The 18,368-nt window shown below is 42.6% G+C and overlaps 1 protein-coding gene across 1 annotated transcript in view; it reads left to right on the top strand.

Moving 5' to 3' along the window:
* Positions 1-429: 429 nt before the first annotated feature.
* Positions 430-18,368, top strand: part of FRYL (FRY like transcription coactivator) — a 252,499-nt gene continuing 234,560 nt past the window's right edge. Inside the window, exon 1 of the mRNA XM_063457943.1 lies at positions 430-613. The gene's annotated coding sequence lies outside the window, so the exon portion shown is untranslated. The remainder of the gene's footprint in view (positions 614-18,368) is intronic.

The raw sequence follows: 18,368 nt of genomic DNA, 5'->3' as shown, positions 1-18,368 counted from the left end.
ATAGAGAATACCCTGAATTACACCTGCCATCCACATGCATATAAGAGCCCCTCTGCTGGGAGAATGTTTGACGGACAGGTTTAACAACCAATGAATGACACGCAGTGAAACTCGAAGGAATACATCCAGCCAATCACAGCGCTCAGCTATTCAGTGGGCGTTACCTCCGGAGCTACGTTGATCTGCCAATCAGGATTTTTGGTAGGCGGTGCCTCTGGAGCAGCAGGAGCCAATCCCAGAAGAAGGCGAGGGGACGTCGCGCTTTGACTGACAGATTTGTGCATCTTGACAAACCTCAGGGAAGACACGGAGTGGGCGGGGATTCTCCCTCAGGTATGATCGACGTGAGGATCGTCCAAAGAGAGAGCGCTCTCAGGCATTCTCCGCCTCCTCTTCGCGTCGTGCCGACCAATCGGCGCAGAGCGGAGCCTGGCGTGTATCTGTAACGTCGCGTAGCAAAGGGAAGAGCGAGAACAGAGAGAGGCTGAGAGTGGGACTGGCTGGGAACGGGTTAATAACGGTTAGCGGAGCCGCCATTCAAACGGAACCTGAGAGCTGGGATCCGCCCCCTGGGAGAGCGAGGGGGACCCTGCACGGAGCGCGGCCCGGCCCGGTGAGTGCATCCACGGGGCTCCCGGGCTGTGTTTACCCAGTGCCTGCGGGGACAGAGGGGGGAGGTAATCATTACAGCACACTGTGAGGGGAGGCCAGCCTGAGCCCAAGAGCTTGCAATTTAAGACTTTGCTGCTGCTGCTGTCTAGAGGCCATGCATCCCGTAACTCGGCCACGGGCGACCTCCTGGCAGCCAACCACTGTGGGTTCTGTGTCAGGATGCTCGGCCAGCAGCCATCGGGGCTCCTGCTGTGGTGGGCTACCATTCCTGTGATGCTCAGACTGTCACACGGCCTCCGTGCCCAGGGTGGTCCTCACTGGAGAGTGTGTGTGTGTGTGTGTGTGTGTGTCTGTCTCTGTGTGTGTGTGTCTGTCTCTGTCTGTGTTTGGGCATGGGATCTGTGGGTACAGTTGCCCTCAGTGCTTCACTGAGAGTCAGATTCCAAAGCCAAGGCTAGTAGGTGCCATTGGCTGCTTTTATCCAGCTGTCACGGGGATTGGTGATGCTGAAATAATGAACATTTACAACATGTAGTTTATGTATCTGATGGATTATTTAATCATGTATTATATCAGGACTTGGAAAACCTCAGGAGCATTGAATCTTAATAAATAGCAGATATTGTTTGATCAGTGTGTGTGTATATTATTTATATAGTACCAGCAAATTTCGTAGTGCTGTACAGTGTGTGTGTGTGTGTGTGTGTATATATATATATATATAATTTATTTCAGTTTTATGTAAACTCTTCCCATGCTCCTATAAACAAGTTTTACTCCTGATTATTATGCCTGTCTGTGTCCTAAATGCTACAAGTGCAATAGAGGTTCATCTAATATTTTACAACAAAAGGACTGTGTCTATAGATTACACATCCTACGGTGTCGTACATGAACCACTAAAGTTTGATAGTGAGTGATGTGTGTATTTAATTTTTACACATGCTTCTATATGTAGTATGTACTGTGTAATGGGTTTTTCTATAGGCACGATCACATAATCCATTGCATTGTTTATACTTCTGTTTTCCAGCAAGGTATAGTGGTTGTTGTTTTGTGTTGCTGATGCCATATGTTCCTCTTGTGTAATGGTGTTATGTTGACAGATATGTAAATTTTAGGCCAAATGGCCTAACCTTTCCATTAAGAATTTTTTCTCTTACAAATTTGGACCAAAATGGTACGTTATCCACTATTCTATGTTGAGTGAATAGACTACAAGAATAAGCGGTCAACTTCTAGTAAACGAAGACCCAGACCTATGAGTCTTCTAGCCTAAATAAACATTAGGCGTTTGTTAATGAGATGTATTGTATCCTTGTCTTTCGCAGAATGGTAAAATGGGGTTGCTTTACCATGACATCATTGATGCCAAGCTATGATTGTAGTAGAGTTAGAGCAGTTATCCACAATGGCTTTTTGCCTAAATTATCATTTTTATTTTTTCCCTCTTCCCCTATTTTGTGAATAAATGTAGTGCAAATATATAAATCCACAAAAATGCATTGTTTCTGCATAATGTTTTAATAAGTCCACAAATATGTTTCTTTTCAGCTCCAGGCTTTCATGGTTACATCACCTATATGTGAGGTGTGTTTTTTGGTATGCGGAGTTGATAAATTTAGCCTTTTACTTCCTTTCACACAGTTTGTGTATGTGACTGATACATGTACTGGGTATGACCTCTTAGGCCTGACTGCCTTTGCTTTGAGATATATCTGTGATGCATCAGTATGTTTCATAGTGAATTCCACTATTCTGCAACACTTCTCGTCACCCTTAACTCCTCAATGATGTATCAGTCATTTCCTTTATATAAGGGGATTTGCTTAACCATTAGTCATAACGGGTTTTATATATTTACGGTCTTACTGTTTTTATTTTCTTGTAAAGTCCTACAAAATGGCAGTGCTATCACACATGCATACAGATGTATATCAATTTCTTTTAATGCATTGTTTTGTGTATTAAAAACCGTTTTTTAAAAAAAAAATTATATTTTGTTTGCTGTATATTTTTGGACAGATTAATGCAAGTCACTATATTGTAAGTTTAAGAACTGTTAAAAATGTTCCATATGGTAATTCTGCAAACAACCTTTTTAATGCAAAGTTTTGGAGGAAAAAAAAATGTATTCTGATGTGCTAGCTTAGAAACTAAACACTGGAAGTGAATTCACTGTATTTTACAGGAAGATGCATTTTGTTTGACATCCTCTGAAGTCCTAAGTAATAAGAAATCTCACCTTCTACCAAATTGATGGTACAGATGTGGAATAGTTTTTCACTAAACTTGGTGAAGGCTAGTGTTTTTATGGAGAGTGAAACATGCACGGACATAGAACAACTTGCTTTCTTTATCTTGAAGGGATTCTAACATTTCATGATGAGCAAACCCTACAGTAGGCAATGTTGGTGCTACTGTGTACTAGCTCACACTTTCTTTGTTGGTAAAACCTAAACTGTCGGTTTCGTTTTCATGCTCTACTTAGTTGTAGATTGTTAAAGGAATATGCCAAGAAAAAAAAACAAAATGATAATAAAAATATATATAATTGCAGTGTAAGGGACACTCCATACCCCTAAAGAACTTTAGCTTGCTGAAAAGCTTTTTGAATGAAAAGTGTGCCCTCTATTTTATTTTGGGGAAAAGTGCAGATTAAATATAAACTAACCTGGTTACACCTCCTTGCCTTTCAAACAGACAACAGGTCCTGTTACTTCCTGGTTTTATTAGCTCAGTGGAGCTGAACTCAGGACGGAACAATAGCTCTCAGAAGGCAACAATAGCTCAAAGTACCTGCCTTATCATTGAGCCGCATTGGGAAGTCTGTGATTGGGCAGCCACGGAAAGTTTCGGTGGGGTAGAAGAGGGGGATTGAAAAGGCAATACTACACCTTTTGCAAGCTGTTTTTAGATAAACCTCAACGACAAAAAAATGCATGCAAGTATTAATTTGGATAATATCTAATAAACAGTGATTTTTTTTTTTTAATTTATTTTCTTTTTGGGCAGTGGAGTGTTACTTTAATGTGTTTAGATTCTGGCCTCTCCCCTCTTCATTCAAAGGGTAAAATCAGTTGACCTGACCTTTATTTCAGTGCCAGAATAGTCTCCATGCTACAACTCCTGAGAGTTGAGATGCCGGGTGGGGGGAAGAGGGAAAGACAAGTGGAAGGACTGGGGGGTGGGGGGTGGGAGAGGGAAAGAGACACGTTGAGGGGTGGGTGGGAGAGGGAAAGACACGTTGAGGGGTGGGTGGGAGAGGGAAAGACACGTTGAGGGGGGGTGGGAGAGGGAAAGAGACACGTTGAGGGGGGGTGGGAGAGGGAAAGAGACACGTTGAGGGGGGGTGGGAGAGGGAAAGAGACACGTTGAGGGGGGGTGGGAGAGGGAAAGAGACACGTTGAGGGGGGGTGGGAGAGGGAAAGAGACACGTTGAGGGGGGGTGGGAGAGGGAAAGAGACACGTTGAGGGGGGGTGGGAGAGGGAAAGAGACACGTTGAGGGGGGGTGGGAGAGGGAAAGAGACACGTTGAGGGGGGGTGGGAGAGGGAAAGAGACACGTTGAGGGGGGGTGGGAGAGGGAAAGAGACACGTTGAGGGGGGGTGGGAGAGGGAAAGAGACACGTTGAGGGGGGGTGGGAGAGGGAAAGAGACACGTTGAGGGGGGGTGGGAGAGGGAAAGAGACACGTTGGGGGGGTGGGAGAGGGAAAGACACGTTGAGGGGGGGGTGGGAGAGGGAAAGAGACACGTTGAGGGGGGGGTGGGAGAGGGAAAGAGACACGTTGAGGGGGGGTGGGAGAGGGAAAGAGACACGTTGAGGGGGGGGTGGGAGAGGGAAAGAGACACGTTGAGGGGGGGGTGGGAGAGGGAAAGAGACACGTTGAGGGGGGGGTGGGAGAGGGAAAGAGACACGTTGAGGGGGGGGTGGGAGAGGGAAAGAGACACGTTGAGGGGGGGGTGGGAGAGGGAAAGAGACACGTTGAGGGGGGGTGGGAGAGGGAAAGAGACACGTTGAGGGGGGGTGGGAGAGGGAAAGAGACACGTTGAGGGGGGGTGGGAGAGGGAAAGAGACACGTTGGGGGGGGTGGGAGAGGGAAAGAGACACGTTGAGGGGGGGTGGGAGAGGGAAAGAGACACGTTGGGGGGGGTGGGAGAGGGAAAGAGACACGTTGAGGGGGGGTGGGAGAGGGAAAGAGACACGTTGAGGGGGGGGTGGGAGAGGGAAAGAGACACGTTGAGGGGGGGTGGGAGAGGGAAAGAGACACGTTGAGGGGGGGGTGGGAGAGGGAAAGAGACACGTTGAGGGGGGGGGTGGGAGAGGGAAAGAGACACGTTGAGGGGGGGGGTGGGAGAGAGAAAGAGACACGTTGAGGGGGGGTGGGAGAGGGAAAGAGACACGTTGAGGGGGGGTGGGAGAGGGAAAGAGACACGTTGAGGGGGGGTGGGAGAGGGAAAGAGACACGTTGAGGGGGGGTGGGAGAGGGAAAGAGACACGTTGAGGGGGGGTGGGAGAGGGAAAGAGACACGTTGAGGGGGGGTGGGAGAGGGAAAGAGACACGTTGAGGGGGGGTGGGAGAGGGAAAGAGACACGTTGAGGGGGGGTGGGAGAGGGAAAGAGACACGTTGAGGGGGGGTGGGAGAGGGAAAGAGACACGTTGAGGGGGGGTGGGAGAGGGAAAGAGACACGTTGAGGGGGGGTGGGAGAGGGAAAGAGACACGTTGAGGGGGGGTGGGAGAGGGAAAGAGACACGTTGAGGGGGGGTGGGAGAGGGAAAGAGACACGTTGAGGGGGGGTGGGAGAGGGAAAGAGACACGTTGAGGGGGGGTGGGAGAGGGAAAGAGACACGTTGAGGGGGGGTGGGAGAGGGAAAGAGACACGTTGAGGGGGGGGGTGGGAGAGGGAAGTGGAAGTTTCATTCATGGAGGAAAAAACAGAGAGAGGGGGCAGAAATCTAAGGTGTACATATATCTCATTTATTTTAATTCTCTAAAGTGTTGAAAATAGATGGTAAATCCCATTTTGGAGTATCCTTTTAAAGTATGCATAAGTACATTTTGGGAAAAACTGTTCAATGCAAGCCTCTTCCTGTTGTCTTGGCCCCCTGTTCCATATTGGTTAATAAATGCAGTTTAAATATTCTCAAATATTGTTAGTGTAATAATGTTTACTTATGCATTTGTCAGTATTGCAAAACAATTTCATTAAATTGGGCTTCCTTCATTTGAACCACTGAAAAATGGCCAATATTTGTATTACATCATCCTGAAAATGTGGAAGTTTATGCTAATGTGTATTAGTCATTATATAATTTTCTTCCATTTATTAATGTTGGAACAATTTATCTCAAATGCAAAAGGGAAAAGTATACTTGAGCAGATATATTTCCATTATTTATTTATTTTTATTTTTTCATCTGAATATCCATATTAGTATGTGGATGCACTAATTCTGTCTTTGCAAATTTATTTCTTGGGAGGTACAAAATACATAGGGATACTGTATGCAGTTTAATAAGCTGTAGTGGTTATAGTGCATATAGCACCACTTCGATTTTTTTTTTTTTTTTGGCTTTAATGGGCCAATATGGTTTCGTCAAGGGACACTGAAAAATGACCACTACAATTTGCTGTAGTGACTGTTGACTGAAACCCACAGGAGATATGTCTTGTTATATTATCCAACCATTTTACAATTTTGATTTAAACAGAAGGTTTCCTGATGGTGTTTGGTGCCCCCACTTTGGTACATTAATAATATGTAATTAACACTTCTATGTTATCAGTGTCAATATTGCTTCGCATAAACTAATTGACTGGCTGATCGTAAAGGGACAAAAAAAGGTCCCAGTTAGAGTTAACCACATTCCCAGCATATCTTGAGAAACATGCAGATAAGCACAGTATTGTTTCTTGTCAGATTTCCAACCCACATTTCTGTGGATTTTCTTAGCTGTGACCTGTTGGTTATGTGGGTTGAGATCAGAATGAAGTGATGCTCAGCGATATACAGCTTTTTTACACTCTGCTGCGCAACATTATTTGCTTTCACATGGCACTGTAGATAGTGGGCATCATTAAAGCATCATTTTTGTTTCTCTTAAATAAAAGGAGCAATGCGAAAAGGTAGTCCACATCCTCTAATTGGCCATCTTTGCTCCCTTCGCCTATTTCACATTATTATATTTATTTTGTATTGGCAATGATAATACATATAGAGGAGTCTGCACATAACACTGGATACCTAGAATTAATACGGTGGTGTGTAAGAGAGGTAGGATAGCACAGTCTGTTAACAGCCAGTATTTTATTTTCACCTCTACATAGAAAGACCTGTACCCTCTGAATTGATACACCAGTCACAAACGTTCTGTGGTCTCTCATAGGCCTTGTCAGTTAGGCACTTCGATGACTAAGTTACATTAATTAACGCTTTAAAACCTTCTCAGTACATATTGTAAGAGCTGTGTCGCTATGAAGTTCTTTTTGATGTCTATCATGTTTCTCTTTATCTCCAGTTTAAGGAAGTGGTTAATAAGTAATGGTGATGCTTTCTTCTCTTTTATATCACCTCTTTAGATCTTTCATGATCTTGCTCCACATTTGACTCCTTGTACAGCTAAACCACTTGTTATATTTGACACTTTAGTCAACTTCCTTCTCATGATTTTCCCTCCTGCATTACAAGCCTGTGTATTCTTTCTGCAAAAGAATGCAAACGTTTGCTGGTATTTCTCTCTCTCTAAAGGAGCACACTAACATAAAATATATTTATAACATTTTGAGTATTCCTTTTTAACTTTCAGATTCAAGGCCCCTTTTAGAAATGTAAAATAATTAAGCTCACATTTTACCCAGTGTCGACCTGGTCTCATTCCAGCAGCCGCTTTGCCCACTTCAAGATCATCATTACTGATGATCTCTAGTCTAATCCAGTGCGTCTCAAACTTTATCCCAATGCACCAACTTTTTGAAAGTCTTAATGAGGAAATGCCTCTAGTGGCTGTCTCTGTGATAGCCACTATAGGTGTATTCTCTGTCAAATGTAAACCTCTTTCCTTAAAGCAGGGATGTCGAACATGCGGCCCCCCAGATGTTGCTGAACTACAACTCCCATGATTCCCTGGCTATCTGTTTCATTGAAAGAATCATGGGAGTTGTAGTTCAGCAACATCTGGGGGGCCGCATGTTCGACATTCCTGCCTTAAAGGGACTGTATAATCACCAAATCAACTTTAGCCTAATGAAACTGTTTTTGTGTATAGATCATGCCCCTGCAGTCTCACTGCTCAATTCTCTGCCATTTAGAAATTAATTCACTTTGTTTATGCAGCTCTAGTCACACCTCCCTGCATGTGACTTACGCAACCTTCCTAAACACTTCCTGTAAAGGGTCATCTAATGTTTACACTTTGTTTATTGCAAATTCTATTTAATTTAGAATGTCTTCTCTCCTGCTCTGTTAATAGCTTGCTAGACCCCGCGGGAACCTCCTGTATGTAATTACAGTTCAATAAACAGAGTAGGAGATAAAAACTTCTAAAGTGACATTTGATCGAAAATGAAACCATTTGTTTTTTTTATGCAGGCTGTGAGTCTGAAGTTTCACTGCTTAATTCTCTGCCATTTAGGAGTTAGATCACTTTTGTTTCTGTACATGCAGCCCTAGGCACACCTTCCCTGGCTGTGACAGCCAGGGGAGGTGTGCCTAGAGCAGCATGTACAGAAACAAAAGTGATCTAACTCCTAAATGGCAGAGAATTAAGCAGTGAAACTTCAGACTCACAGCCTACATAAAAAAAACAAATGGTTTGATTTTCAAACAGATGATAGCACCTCTGATGAAGGCTTTGTGCCGAAACGCGTAAGGTGGACCCTGAGGAAATTTTGGGACATTTTTCCAGACTTTTGGGACTTTTCTAATTTTAACCATTTGTTTGAAGCAATTTTGGTTTGTTTTAATGAGTTTATATTAAATGTGGTGTGCAATTTACAACCTGCGTTCCTGTCTTTTGCACCAATTCTGGGAAGACACCCATTAAGAATTTTTCCTGTTACAGTCCCTGGGATTTTCTCTGTTCAAGGCGCCTAGCTTGAGCCAGCTTCCAATTGGCTCTGTGTTTGTGAGTGTAATTTACCCATTTTTTTTATTTCCGTTTATTTGACGTTATTATCCTCAAAGTGGGTAATATTTTCTCTTTTTTTGAGTGCTCTCGCCAATTTGTATTTTATTTTATCACGAATATCTCTAACTGCCTGGAACGGTTTTCGTCAAGACACCATGTGAACAGTTGGTTAGAACTTTAGTTGGGTGGCGTTTTCCCCAAACCCCATGGATCAGAGTGCTCTTTGGACAGTTTGGGTGCTCCACCTCTAGTCTGGGTTCATAACTGTTTTCAATGTATTTTCGGGGTTTTACTGTTAGTCTCTCTCTATCTGGGAGATAATTAACTTACCGGTCTTTGACTCCATTATTTTCCAGACACAGAGACGCCTGGTTGGGATCAATGTGTGAAAGAATGGAGACCACATGATTGGGGACTGGGCATTAAAGACTGCATTCTGAGCAATAAAACCAGATTACTCCCAGAACATTATCGTCTGGTTACTGGGGGCAAGAGAGCTCTAATCCCGAACGGTTCCAGTCTGGCTGAGAGGAGATTCTAGCGCAGGTAACCAGTTGGATTACCAGGGGTCCGCTACAGTCGTATTCTAGCTTGTGAATCACTACAAAAACGAGTGAAGAAAGATGAAACAATTCTGTATTGATCTCCTCAAAGTCCAGTCAGTTTTTAAAGTGGTGATCAATTGCATCTTTTTGGAATAACCTTTCATAATTGGCCTCCGTGCATTGACTAAACTTATTATTTATTTATGTTGACCAGCCTGAAACTTGAGGTTCCTGGGGTTGTTGTTATTTTAGAGCGAGGGACAATTACAAAGCTATGCATCTATATACATTTTATTTAAAACTATTATGGTAGTTTTGTGCAGTTTGCCAATGCAACGTTTCTATACCTGTGACAACCATTGCAGTCTTTCAGGTATCATTATATCATTTTCAGATTTGCTTCCCTTGTTTTGCAGTGCCGCAGACAAAGGATTGCTTACTTTCTGATTATCTACAAAATTCCTGCTGTAGAGTCTTAATGAAAACAGTTGCTTTGTATTCTCTTGATTAAATGCATGTTCTGTGGTTTAGGGCAGCTTTAAGGGAACACAACCGTGTGTTGCATATTTATTAGGCTGCCCTTGTCACTTTTCAAATTTACGCATTATATAAAATTTATTTTCCATTTGTACATGGGACTATTAAATGACTATTAAGGAAGTAGCAACACCTTACAACTTCCATATTTTTAAATACTTTGTACTCTCAAATGCAGTCTTTGATTGGTGGCATTTTCTGCCGTCTTTAATATGTGGTACCTAATGACCTTAATAGTACTATGGATGTCCTAAATATCTTGGTTATGAAATAGTTTCTTCCTCTTGGAATGATTCATTAAATGGTTACTCTACGCACCATGACCACTGCCATGATTTGAATTAATCATGGTACCTGGGTTTGTATGTGCAGCTATTTGCTCTAAAACTCTGCACATACAGAGTTTAACCTCTCAGCTACCAGAGGTGTAACTTCACCTCCTGCGGCGTCATAAAAGATGTCGTCAGCCAGCCCAGTTCCAGGCTAACTAATTTCCTTGCTGTACAACTTTCATATCACAGCATGACCGTCATTGTTTGAGAGCAGTCTGCTCATGCTTTCAGTTAATAAATGTTCTGCAACTTTGCAGAAGTCCAAAAGGTGTCACTGGACTACCAGGGAGCAACGGTGCCGTTCAGGGACTCAGGTAAGGGGCAATTGATAGTTTGCTATATTGCTGGGGATCTGCGCCAAAGTTCTCCTGGCTTCATAAAACTACAGTGGACTGTAGTGGCCATGATTCTTGGAGTAACCCTTTAATAAGATATTTTGGTGACGTATTATACCTTTACTGGTATACTTACTGCAATGGAAGTATATATGTTGAAATTTTATCTTGATTTAACCCAAGTTAAATGTGTGACATGTCATGATTCCCTTTTATTCCAGAAGTTTGGTCCTTAGGGGGTTAAGGAAGTAGGTGGTTTTTGAAAGAGCTTTGGTGCACCTAGGTTACTAATTTTTATACCTTAAGGTTGTCAACTTCCCATGATGATCAGCAATGCTTAGCGTTTTGGGAAGTTGCCATGGTGAACCAGCACTGATTAGGTAGATATCTGGGTTTAACTACACTGTCCCTTGCCCAGTGAAGAGGATACATTATCTTAAATCCCATCATTTGTGTGAATTCTGCATTAACTACAGATGATGTAGATTGCAGTAGGATTACCTTGTGTGCCTCTGCTCTTACTTTATGCACTTGGACTATAGGAAACTTATCTTGCATTTCTGGTAACTGTTGGAAGATTTTGTGACGAGTGCTGACATTTCAGTCGCTCTTCTAAGAACTGATGAGATTATAAGAGGCAGTAAGTTTGTGGCCTGATGTTTTTACCATTTTGTAAAGATCCAGTTTCATAAACTACAACATCCTGTATGCTTCTGCTTCCATATGTAACCACATTTCAGTCCTTTAAAAATGTAAATAAAATCTTTTTCTTTCATCTAAGTAATGCTGCTTGTCATTTGTGATGAGGTTTTATGCATGAGCCTTTCTTTTAAGGGACACTCCAGACCCCTAAAGCACTTAACCCCTTAAGGACCAAACTTCTGGAATAAAAGGGAATCATGACATGTCACACATGTCATGTGTCCTTAAGGGGTTAAGCTTGTTGAAAAACTTTGCGTGAAGGGTGTCCTATTATTTATTTTATTTTTTTTCCATTTGCAAACGTGCAGATTTTAATAGTTATCAACACTTTTATTTTAATTTTTTTTTTAATTCTTTGTTTTTATTGTGCACAGAATTGAACAAGCATCCCTGATTCGCCACAACAGCGTTTTCAGGGCAGATTAGTAAACATTTGCATTATGTATCGTGGCAATTTCTGTATCAGCACATTTTATAATAATATCAACAATATAACAGCGTTCATGTGTTGTTTGCGTGAGTTAGGAGAGAATGCATCATATACTCAAGGCTATGTATATGTATGTAGCTTTCAAATTTCGTACAAAAATCCCTGCTCTATATAAGGTACGAGATAGACTAGGTATGTAGGTTATATCAGCTGGCATAACATTGCCACCGGGCAAGCGTGGGTTAATTACTGCATTTACGTGGTGTTCTGCTTGAGTAACGAGCAGTAATAGTGGTATGTATACCTAAGTGTGCTCCATAAGTGAGCTTTCTCCCCTGCAGCTCAATAAGAAACTTTATTGTGTTCCTCAGCTAGTGTGGGTGTTTTGTAATTGTAAAAGTTCTACGTTCTGTAGGCAGTGTATGTGGGAACGGTGTTGGTTCTTCCTCAATGCAACGTCAGATAATGCAGGTACATTCACTGGTATTGTAAGTTAGTCGTAAGGTTCTGTGTGCTGCACTTGTTTTGTGGTTCGAAGTGTATCGGTTGGTTTCCGTAGATCTTAGGGTCCGTACTATATGAGGGCTTGCGTGCTTGTCAAGTGTATCTGCCTGGGAGCAGTGGTTTAATGGGTAAGATTAATGGCCAGCTCGGCCCATATGGAGCAGCTTAAGTAGGATGATAGAGGTACTCTGTACCTTTTAGGTAACTAGCTGTAGTGTGTCCCTGGGAATCCTCTTTATGTGTGGTCTAGTTGGAGGGGAGGTTAGGTTGCTCAGGTGACTTTGTGAAGCCGCAGTGAAGTGCATCTCTATGTGTTGTATGCAGTTGTGGTTCAAACGCTGCGAGCAGGGCTCCATAGCCCCGAGCTCCTTGGGGGTCTTTTTAATCTGCTCGTTGTGTGACGGTTATGGTCTAAGTGGCTTAGTACATGTGCGATAGGAGGAGGAGTTGCTGCAATAGGGATCTAGCTAGGGGTGAGGGGCGTGAGGTGTGTGAACTGCAATGATGGTTGTCCGGTTGGGTGTATAACTTCACCCGATCGTGTGGTGGTCTACCCCTTTCGGTGGCTTGGGGTGGGGGGATGTTGCTGTTCAGTGCAGCTCTTAGAGAGTTGCGTGTGTATAGATTAGAATGCGCATTAAAGGAATTATAGTAGAGCTAATGTAACAACTAGGTAATAAATTGTGGAACAGGTTTAGTTAGTATAAGAGTCCCCTTGTTAGTAGGTCAATGGCGGTACGTCCAAAGTCCTCTGGTTCCGGTCTCTTACTAATGTCCCAACTCCTTAGGTGGTCGTAGGGAGCTTGCTTGTGCTCCGCGGTCCGGTGGAGGTGGTTGGTCCTGTGGCAGATCCTGCTGGTTGGAACGGTTTTAGCTTGGACACATCCCAGTTATGTGAGGCCTTCGGGGGCTGTGTATTGGTCCCCTGCGTTGAGTCTGGTGGTAGACTCAGTGTTGTGAGAACGTTGTCCATCTCCGCTGGCTATTGAATGCGGATAGTTGTGCTTCCGTGAGAGATGGCTAGGCCCCTAGGGATTACCCAGCGGTACGGGATGGAATGTTGGCGTAGTATGCTGGTAAGTGTTCTAAACTGGTTCCGCCATATTATGGTAGGTCTGGACAGGTCCTGATAGAATGTTAAGTCGGCATTTTCAAATGGGTAGGATGGCTGTCCCCTCACTGCTGACATGAAGGCTAGTTGTGCTGACCTTGTTTGGAGCTGCAGGATGACATCTCTTGGGGACCCCGTCGGGGCACTGGGTGCTTTTGGGATGCGGTAGACGCTGTCGGTTATGGCTTGTTTGACTTGTTTTGAGGTTAGTACTGTGGTCAGGAGCCTCCTGACGTAGTGTGGCAGTTCATCCTGGGGCACCGTCTCCGGGATTCACCTGATTTTTATGTTCCGGCTCCTATGTCGATCTTCCATGGCATCCAAGCGGTTTGTGAGTATTGTCTGTGCTTGTTGAAGCTCTTTGTTTTGCGCTTCTATCGTTAAGTAACTTGCGTTAAGGCACTGTGTGTCCTCTTCCACCTTCTTAACTCGGCCTTCCACGTGGCGTATCTCCTCCCGCGCTGTATCGATGTCCGCCGTGAACATTGTGCGGATGTTTCGGAGTAGCGCTTTGATGTCTCCTTTCGTGGAGGGTAACTTGTTGTCTTCATCTGAGGAGTGCTGGTGTAGACCCCCTGTGTCTGGGAATTCATCCAGCTCGTCCAGGATTTGGTCTTCAGAGAAAGCAGAGTTTGTCGCCATTTTCTTTTGGCCCGTGGTCTCTCGAGGCCTTAGCTGTACGGAGGAAAAGGTCCCCTATATCGCGGGCCCCCGTGAGTTTGACGGGTCCCTGATGTTTGGACTTCTTGCCCATCGTGAAGTAGCTGGTTCTGGGTCGTAGGTGGTCGAATTTAATTGCTTAAAGATGCTTTTTCTAGCTTATTGTGGAGGAGCTCACCTTACACACGTCTGCTCTGCACGGCTGTTGACTCCGCCCCCACCAACACTTTTATAAATTAACTTTCTTACACCCCGCTGGCTGTCAGGCAACCGGTTCTGTTACTTAGGGTGGAGCAAAACTCAAGAGGCAGTCATTGCCCAGAGCAAAGACAACTCATAGAGCTGCATTGGGAAATATGTGATTGGACAGCCGCAGAAAGTCTAGGCAGGATTAGAAATAGGAGGGCTTGCAAAGACAGCAGACAAGAGAAATGCATGTTTTGTAAGCAATATTTAGCTATAACCCAAATGGAAAAAAAAAAGAGTAATTAAATACATATACGTTTTTATTTAGGGTACATCTATTAAAGTGTGATTTTTCCTTTATTTTGTATTTGGTCAGTGGATTGTCCCTTTTAAAGTAGGGAGGAATCTTGATACATCCATCCCGCATATTCTGTTGCGCTTTACAATAGGCAGGCAAAATAAAAATATTGTGCCAAATGCAGGCAACAAGGAAGAAGGGAACAGGTGTCTTGATAAAATCAGCTCACAGTCTAGACTGTACATATTTTAATGTGTAGGTTGTGTGTTAAAATAGCAGATGGAGAATGCACCCATTGTGGGTGACATAGAAAAATCATAGTCCCCCCTATTTGCAAGTCAGGTGTTGGAGGATTTAGCAACCCAAATTTATACAGTGCTGATGAAAAGCTAATGAAAGCAGTTAAGCACTTTGAAGAAGAACCATACTCTAGACACACAGTGTGCTGTTAGCAGTAAGTATTAAGACCACAGGCTAGACGAGCTAAGTGCGTTTCTACTAACCGACTCTCATTTGTGTGTGTGTAGCTCCTAGCTGAGCTAGAATGAGCTATAAAAGAAAGAATAGTAAAACAAATCATAAACTTTGCATTTCCCTCTACAATGGCACAAATACACCACAATATTAAAACAAAAAGGGGGTGTTAAATGCAAAGAGCACATTTCACGCAGCATCTATAAAGAAAATTAATGAATATACTTCCAAATATATAATATATACGACACAATTAGATAGTCATGGGAAAAAGAAAGTACACCCTCTTGGAATGCTATGGTTTTACATATCAGGACATATCTGCTCTTTAGGTCTTAAAACTGGGTAAATTCAACCTCAGATGAACAGCATCACATGACATATTACACCGTGCCATGATTTAAAGGACCACGACAGTGCCAGGAAAACAAGTGTTTTCTTGGCACTATAGTGTTAATAGGTCCTCCCACCCTCGAAGTCCCACTGCCACCGGGCTCTAGGGGTAGGAAGGGGTTAAACACTTGCCTTTCTGCAGCGCCGGACTCCCTCGGCACTGGGGACTCTCCTCCTCCTTCCGACGTCATCGGCTGAATGCGCGGCACAAGCCGCGCCCGCATCCAGTCTGTCCATAGGAAAGCATTCTCAATGCTTTCCTATGGACGCTGGCGCCTTCTCACCGTGAAAATCAGTGAGAAGTGCGGAAGCACTTCTAGCAGCTGTCAATGAGACAGCCACTCGAGGCTCAATTAACCCAAATGTAAACATAGCAGTTTCTCTGAAACTGCTATATTTACAGCAGGCAGGGTTAACCCTAGATGGACCTGGCACCCAGACCACTTCATTAAGCTGAAGTGGTCTGGGTGCCTATAGTGGTCCTTTAATTTAACAAAAATAAAGTAAATCGAGAAGCCATGTTTGAAAAACTTAGTTTACCTTATGATTTATTAGCTTGTAGAACTACCTTTAGCAACAATAACTTAAAAGTAATAGATTTCTGTATGACTTTATAAATCTCTCACATCGTTGCAGAGGAATTTTTGCCCATTCTTCTTTACAATGTTGCTTCAGTTCATTAAATTTTGCTGGCATTTGTTTGTGCACAGATGTCTTAAGGTCCTGCAACAGCATTTCAGCTGGGTTGAGGTCTGGACTTTGACTGGACTATTGGAACACCTTTTGATAATTTCTTTTTTGGCCATTCTTTTGTATATTTGCTGATGTGCTTGGGATCAGTGTCCTGTTGCATTGACCCAATTTCGACCAAGCTTCAGCTGTTGGACAGATGGCCTCACATTCGATTTTAGAATACTTTGGTATACAGAGGAGTACATAGTTGACTCAATGACTACAAGGTTCTCCGTTCCAGTGACTGCAAAATAAGCCCACATTATCACCCCTCCACCACCGTGCTTATAGTTGGTATGAGGTGTTTGTGTTGAAATGCTGTGTTTTTCAGACGTGGCTTCTCCATTTTGGTTTTATTTTGTTAAATCGTGACACGGTGTAATATGTCATTTGATGCTGTTCATCTGAGGTTGTATTTACCTAGATTTAAGACTTACTAAAGAACAGATATGTCCTGATATGTAAAACATTGCATTCAAAGAGGGTGTACTTTCTTTTTCCTATCTATCTATCTCGTGTGCAATATAACAATTGGAAGTAAATGGGTTTATATATTCATTCTTTTCTTTATAGATGCTGCTTGAAATGTTTGTTTTTTTCTTTGCATTTAACACCCCCCTTTTGTTTGAATATTGTGCCATTGTAGCCTGTTTAAATAGAGGGAAATGTAAACTTCATGATTTGTTTTATTATTATTCTTTCTTTTAGAGCTCATTCTAGCTCAGCTAGGAACTATTCCTGTTTTTTAAGAAGTTGAAAGACATTTTTGGAATCTTTGTTCCTAAGTGAAATGAAGACATTCTTTGCAGTTCAATTCCTCTTGAACCAGGAAGGAAGCATGATTGTTTTGAATAATTGCTACACTCTTGTGTTACATATTCATTTTGAGATTGCTGTGTGCATCCATCATCTTGTTAATGATTAAAAATGAGGCTATTCTGTCATGGTGAATTTTGTTTCTTGGGCCGGATACGTTGATTGAATTTTAATGTTCTTTAATTAGATTTTTCTGGGATAACTGTCCTAGTATAAAATAAACACAGAACCAGCAATCGTTATCTAAACTGTGAAATATTGCAACATTGGAAGAGGTACAGTTTTGGTGGGAACAGTTCTTCATTCATTCCCCTAAAACGTGATTTTTACAGGTGTTTACTGTCCAAACGGGCTAGTAAAACACATCTCATTTGCACATCTTGACAAGTATCAATAATTCGATGTGAGTCCTTATGGTAGGAGATTTTACTGAATCATGCAATTGATGCAAATTCAAAAGGGGAAAATAAACAAAACAGAACAGAGGGCTATTAACACACACCTAATCGCACACCTCTCAATAACTATTCATAGATTTCCAACTTGTAATTTATATTAACCTATTTGATCCTGAGGTATCATCTGGATTTGGTGAGACAAACGGGTATCGAGGTCTGCTTTCCTTTGGTTTTAACTGTTGTAACGTGACCATTTTTTGTGACTCATGCAGGTTTATTTGACCTATAACTGGAAGAGTGCTCTTGTATGTGTTGAGATGTTTCATGCTTCCTTTGATTATATAAACTTCCCACTAAAAGGTTCACATTGTAAACTTGTCATGGGATGAGTATATTGCAATCCATAGCTGTACCCAGTGGCATGGACCCCGACTAGGAAAACATAATTTAATGCGCACATTAGATTGAGCGTAAAATTTTATCTATACATTGTCTTAAAAGCTTGCTAGCAAATGTATAGATTAGGAGAGAAAAAAAAAATTGAAAATAAGTTTTTCTCTTAGCTGTCAGTGAAGACCTCCAACAGGAGGTCCCTCTGGGACACAACTCCTTATTGAGTTTGGGTGTTTCCATCAGACCCATTGCCACAGGCACTGCAGTTGATATGGAAGCTAGAAGTGCCAGCTAGGGAGAGTGATGTGATGTCACTCTGTTCCAGTGCCAGCACACAGGCAACAAAGCTAACTTTATTGACACGATTTCTCTTGGTTGGCAGGGCAAATTGAAGAACAGAGGCTGAGAGTAGAACGGCCAGGAGGTGGGTATTGGACAAAGAGTTACTCCTACAAAGTGGCGCTAGAACGGAGTACAACCGAGTAAATCTTTATATTTTACATTGAATACACAATGTATCTTCATGATACTAGCGTTCAATGTATATGGAAGCAATTTAAGAAAAGGTGTTTGTTTGTTTTTTTGTTTTTTGTTTTTGTTTCTCTCCCCCGCATTACAGATTCACTTTAAGATTTAATTCCTTAGAAGTTGGGGGAGTTAACTGATCACATAATTCACAATGTATATACTACAATAAGAAAGCCAAATCACACAGAGCAACCACCTGAAAGATGCATTATATTCAACCACCAATAACATACTCCTTACTGATGTCACACAC

Source organism: Pelobates fuscus, chromosome 6 (assembly GCF_036172605.1).
Source record: "Pelobates fuscus isolate aPelFus1 chromosome 6, aPelFus1.pri, whole genome shotgun sequence".
In the NCBI taxonomy this organism is placed as follows: Eukaryota; Metazoa; Chordata; class Amphibia; order Anura; family Pelobatidae; genus Pelobates; species Pelobates fuscus.
The sequence above is the reverse complement of the archived record's forward strand: the minus strand, read 5'-3'. Positions and strand labels throughout refer to the sequence as shown.